The 6,364-nt window shown below is 31.5% G+C and overlaps 1 long non-coding RNA gene across 1 annotated transcript; it reads left to right on the top strand.

The window, feature by feature from the left end:
- Positions 1 to 758: 758 nt before the first annotated feature.
- On the top strand, positions 759 to 1,212 carry LOC145109492 (uncharacterized). The gene is made up of 3 exons (XR_013709037.1): positions 759 to 803; positions 867 to 974; positions 1,066 to 1,212. It is a non-coding gene; the product is annotated as an uncharacterized LOC145109492 (long non-coding RNA).
- Positions 1,213 to 6,364: the final 5,152 nt, after the last annotated feature.

Here is a 6,364-nt window from a genome sequence, read left to right as displayed (position 1 = left end):
TCCCCTCTAACAGTTTTCATCTTCTCTTTTGCCCAAAGATTTGGATTCTTGCTTCCAATTCCATGTTTAGTTTGCAAAATCGCATCTAGGTCAAGAGAATCATGGGTCGGGTTTGCACTTTGCCTCTATCATCATATAGCTACTCGAAAGTTCTTCTCTAATTAACAGTGCATATGAGGGGTCTTTCCCCAGTTCCTCAGACAATCCCAAATTTGAGCGGAGAAGCAGACGACTATCATGGATGATTCCAAGATAAAGAACTCAAACTCTTCGTCGAGAGCTGCCAATCCGACCCTTGGTATTTGTTGCTTACATGTGACAGGTATGAATTCTTCAACTCCAACTATAGTTTTCTTTTCAGATTTCTCTCTACTATCCATGCTACTATGGTTTTTCTTTGCATTTATTGGCACAGGTTGCAGCCTTGAACTTTGGGGATTTCTACAACTTGCAGTATGTTAAAATGTATAACATATTCATGGTCCAGTTACAGGTATGTGCGAAAACCTTTTTATGTTTTTGTTTTGCCCTATCTTTGTGCTTATGTTCTTTTAAATTATTTTTATTGTATGTTTCATTTTTTTGTAGACGGTTCTTCCACCTACTACAAATATACTAGATGCATATTTAAATGGCTCTAGTGACGAGCAGGTGATTATAGGGTTTAACAAGAAATGTATGTTATGATTAACTTTAAACTTAATTTATTCAAACAAAGCGTTACTAATAAGTTTTGTTCTTATTTTTCCTCTTTTCAGGCATTCATTCAGAGTTTGGCATTGTTTTTCACTTCATTTTACAAGGTAAGTTTGTCTTTTGTGTCTTAACTTTATTACATTAGATCTAATATGGCACTCTGCATGCAGTTTCATATCCGTGTACTGGAATCCACACAAGAGAACACTGCTGCACTTTTAATGGGCCTTGAATATCTCTTGAGCATTTCTTATGTTGATGATACAGAAGTTTTCAAGGTATGACACATATTGTTTTTGCTTTCTCTTTAAAAATGAGACAAGATAAAGGTACATCCTGATTTATTTATATAATATTTTTTGTCAACAGGTTTTCTCACGTCGGCTTTATTTTGTATTATGTGTTACCTGAGCTCTAAAATATCAGTGATCTGTGAGCCTCTTAATCTGTGTTTTTTTTTTCTATTGAGTATCTTATTGGATGGATCATGAGTTCACGTGGTCTGATTACTCACAATTTTATCCGACAAAGACATTACAAGTGTTAGGTAGTACTTTTATGGTTTGATTTAAGTGATAAACACTCATTGGATCCAGTCGTGCATTTTTGTTAATGTATGGTAACAATAATATTTTCGGATATCAGTAAGTCCATTTGGTAAATTTTACTTTCCCTGTAGTGCCATTGTTTTCAAAAAAAATTGTGGTATCGTTCAAATTAAGGTTTTTTTTTTGTTTTTTGTTTTCTTTTGGGCAAAATCTTCATTTCAGTAATCTGATATAAATCTTTTAATGATTTTATTTTTAAAATACTCCTTTTACAAGGGCTTCACAATTACCCGTTTTAGTTCTTAAAATGGACCAAACCTACTTCAAGTAACTCATTTTCCTCTGTAAAAATTATTTTCTTACAAAATTTGGTTGTCAAGGAAACTTTTATCCGACACATTCAGGTGTTCAACACTTTGGTTTTTAGTTGTGTCGCCGGATAAAGATTGGAGCCTAATAAAATTCGCAACCAGTTCTGCTCTACCAGGTGCTTGATTTAATAATATTTTCTCATTTTGTCTAAGTACATTTTCAGTACTGGTAAGGAACCATTTTTTTCTATTTCTTGATGAAAATTTTATTCTTGCTTTTGAATTTTATGTTGTTGTTATGGTGTTCTAGACTAAACTAATCCATCAGGACAGATAACTGAGAGATGTTAAGCAACCTCCTGATATAAATTAAGTTTTTTTTTTCTATTATGTATTCAGGTTTATGCAGTACACTGCCTAATCCGCCAAAATTTATCAATAATGTGGGTTTATATTCGTTCTTTGACAACACAAGCACTTTACAAAGTTAGATAATGCATTTTCTTTCATGAATTTATGAATGATTATAGATTTTGAATCTCAGGTTCATTTATGATTAGATAAAAATTGTATTCAATGCGTGTTTTTTTTTGTAGTGTTTATAAGTTGGTAGTTTTTATATGATGTGAAAAAATATAAGTAACCTGCCATTATAAGTATAAAAATTATTCAATGTATGTAATTTTTTTTTTAAATTAGAATTTTACTTACAAAAAACTTTACTGCCAAAATTACTCTAATTCATGTTTTTTTTAAATAAACAGTTACATTTTTACTTGATGATTATGAAACAGGAAGTGAGAACAGTGAATGAATTATCCATGACTGACCTGCACCATGAGATGCAAGAGATTGAAAACAACCGTGACTGATTCATGAAAGTAATCAAGAAGTTAAATCAGAAATTGGATTTTGTAACAAAGAAATCATCAGGTTTGATCGAGAAGTCGGAAATTGAAGATGTAATTATGAAAATGCCACGGTCGTCGAAGATGCATAGATTTATGAAGCCTACAATCTACAGTACATGAAAACCGGGAACGGGTTATCAGAATTCGTATAAGACAGAGACTAGACATGAAAGAAAGAGGTAACAATTACCATTGTCTCGGGCAGAATCCATGAGTTTTTCTATAAAGGGCCTGACCGAAAGCTAGGATCACAACTCGGGGATGACTTAATATTCTATGTTTGATGTAATATGGTAACAAATTCCCTTTTCTTTCTTAGCATTAAACTTTATTCATCAGTTGATATTTATAAAATTTGAGGAATAGGAAGATATTTTGATTTTTATTTTGTTTAATAAGTAATACCACTCTTTTTGTCCATTTTTATGTAGACAATGATTAGATTGATCTTCATACTAAGTTATGGCATGAATGTGTTTGTTTTTTATTCTTCCAGTATGTATGAATTGAATTTCTTTATGCAACCGATAAAAACAAAAATAACATTTGTTGCAATTTACAAAATACGGCAGATGCACCAAATGACATTGTACTTCATGTCACGTGATGGGGTCACTTCATGCAGCTTGACAAAACCTCTACTACCAATAAGCATAAATTTTTTTCTTCTTTTTAACTCTTCTTTTGAATACCTCTGTATGTCTTTAATAACTTAGACCAAAAAAAATCACACATCTGACCCCGCAACGCGGTGTAACTCACCTAGTTATAAAATAAAGTTAAATTAATTTTAAAAAAATCAATAAAAAAATATTAAATTAATTGTAATATCAAATTAAATTGGTTATAAAATCAAGTTAGTTTTAATATTAAAATAAAATAAAATTAGTGTAAAAAATTAAACTAATAACAAAAAAGAAAATATTAAATTAATTAGAAAATCAAATTAAGTTAACTTTAAAATCAAATCAAATTATATATAAAATCAAATTAAATTCATTATAAAATCAAGTTAAATTAATTATAAAATCAAATTAATATTAATATTAAAATAAAATCAAATTAATTATAAAATCAAATTAAATTAATTATAAAATCAAATTAATATTAATATTAAAATAAATCAAATTAATTATAAAATCAAATTAAATTAATTATAAAATCAAATTTGTATTAATATTAAAATAAAATCAAATTAATTATAAAATCAAATTAAATTAATTATAAAATAAAGTTAAATTAATTTAAAAAAAATGAATAAAAAGAAAATATTAAATTAGTTGTAAAATCAAATTATAATGTTATAATTAACAAAAATCAATAAAAAGAAAATCTTAAATTAATTGTAAACCATAATATTATGTAATAGAAAATAAACAAAAGTATGATGTTATAATTAATAAAATTATGATACTTTTGTTAAGTATAACATTATATTTTTGTTTATTTTCTATCATAACATCGTACTTTAGTTTAAGTTTCTTCTTTATAATCATCAAAAGCCTAGAAATACCCGCCTGAAATTGATTTAGAAATTAATTTCGGGCTGTCCCCGTTTTGCCACTGCTTTTTGAATACTTTATCTCGTTTAGGATGTGAACATGTATTACATGATTGTTTGTTTAAGAAATATTTTGTTGTTATTTTCTCTTTGCTTCTCGAGTATATATATATATATATATATATATATATATATATATATATATATATATATATATATATATATATATATATATATATATATATATATATATATATATATATATATATATATATATATATATATGCGTGGGAGCTAAGGGGAAATGTTGCCGAATTTTTCTTAAACATACAATCATGTAATACACGTTCACATATGAGATAGGTATTCAAAAAGTGGGTTTAGAAACCTACCTTTGTGAATACTCTATCCATTTCTGATTATTTGTTCATGTGTTCCGTGTTGGGGATACTTTTTGAACCATCGACTTTATGAATACTCTACTTGATTTTTGTTTCCCATAGAGTAAACCTTAAACACTAAACTATGTTTCAGTTGCATCATGTCTATTGATAAAAGTTAGACTACTAATCCACATCGTCAATCTCCCGAGTTCCAGCTAGGAGTCGAATCTTTTGTCAAGAGATCCAAGTTACACCTAGATTGTAAAGGTGAAACCAGATGTCCGTGTGAGCAATGTGATAATCGTTACTTCATGGATCTGAAAGCAATAAGACGTCATGTTCGTATATATGGTTTCAGTCGGTTATATGGAACGTAGATATATCACGGTGAACCTTTAATTCCTCCGGTTGTAGATGTCGTATCACCAAGTAACGAGATGGCTGATGTTATTGAGAATGTTATGTGGGAGTCGAGAGAAAATGATGCCAACCTCGATGAAGGAACCTCGAACACAGGGGGTAGCGGTGTTGATGATGATTTTGACCAGTTGTTAGAGGCAGTCGAAACCAAGTTATATCCTGGTTGTAAGTTTATTTTCTTGATTTTTTAGCAAAGCTGATGCATATCAAGGTCAACAAAAAATGGACTGATAGTTCATTTGATCAACTCCTTGAGTTGTTGCATTTAGCATTTCCACACGACAACAAGGTTCCCTGTTCATATTATCTAGCCAAAAAGAAACTGAAGAAGTTAGGTTTGGGGTACAAGTCAATACATGTGTGCAAAAACGATTGTTTTCTTTTCAGGAAGGAACATAAGTCATTGCAATTTTGTCCTGTTTGTAAAGAGAGTTGGTGGAATCATAAAAACACCAAGGGTAAGAAGGTGGCTCATAAGGTGTTACGGTACTTTCTAGTGACCCCTAGACTACGACGTTTGTATTGTTCAAGGTACACTTCAAAAAATATGCTATGGAATAGTAGCGGGAGATCAGAAGATGGTGTGATGCGTCATCCCGTTGATGGAGAGTCTTGGCAAAATTTTCATGTAGATTACCCTGACTTTTTGAGTGAACCTCGCAACGTGCACCTAGGGCTGGCAGCTGACGGCTTTAATCCATTTGGTAACATGTGTAATCTGCATAGTACGTGGCCGGTTGTAGTCACCATATATAATCTGCCACCATGGCTTTGTATGAAAGAGTCATCATTCATGTTGGCCTTGTTGATTCCGGACCCTAAAGCACCTGGAAAGGACATAGATGTTTTCCTTAGGCCGTTAGTGGAAGAACATAAGTTTTTGTGGCACTCAGGCATACGTATTAAAGACGCAGTGACAAAAAAATTCTTCACGATGAACGCTATGTTGTTATGGACAATAAACGACTTTCCAACTCGTAGTAGTTTATCGGGTTGGAGAGGACAAGGGTATAGAGCATTCCCGACTTGCAATGAAGACACTCCCTCATATCGTGCAGTAAATAAAGTCATTTATATCGGTCATCATCGGTTCTTAGATGTTGATGATCCATTAAGGATGAGTTGAAAATTTAACGGGCAAACCGAGACAACACCCGCTCCGAGACACTTTACCGATGAAGACAGACAAGAGCAACTAGGTCGTCTACTACTTCGTAAACCAGGTAAACATCCTAACACTCTCAAGGAAAACATGGATCGACAAGGATTCGAGTTGAACTGGTCAAAACATAGCATATTTTTCAAGCTCGAGTATTGGTCTTCTCTGCAGCTGAAGCACAACTTTGATGTGATGCATGTCGAGAAAAATGTGGGTGAGAGTCTTTTGGGTACTTCTAAGATGAATGATAAGAGTAAAGACATATCAAATAAACGTGAGGACTTGAAAAATTTGAATATCCGACGTAATCAATGGTTGCAAAAAAAGGGTAACAAGTTTACTAGACCACATGCAAGCTACTCATTCAAGAAACCTGATCGAAAAATCTTTTGTCAATTTATAAGAGATGTTAAATTGCCAGATGGGTTTGGATCT

Source organism: Lactuca virosa, chromosome 1, assembly GCF_052849685.1.
Source record: "Lactuca virosa cultivar CGN04683 chromosome 1, Lactuca_virosa_CGN04683_v6, whole genome shotgun sequence".
NCBI lineage: Eukaryota > Viridiplantae > Streptophyta > Magnoliopsida > Asterales > Asteraceae > Lactuca > Lactuca virosa.
Note: the sequence above shows the minus strand (reverse complement) of the source record. Positions and strands in the feature narration are given on the sequence as shown.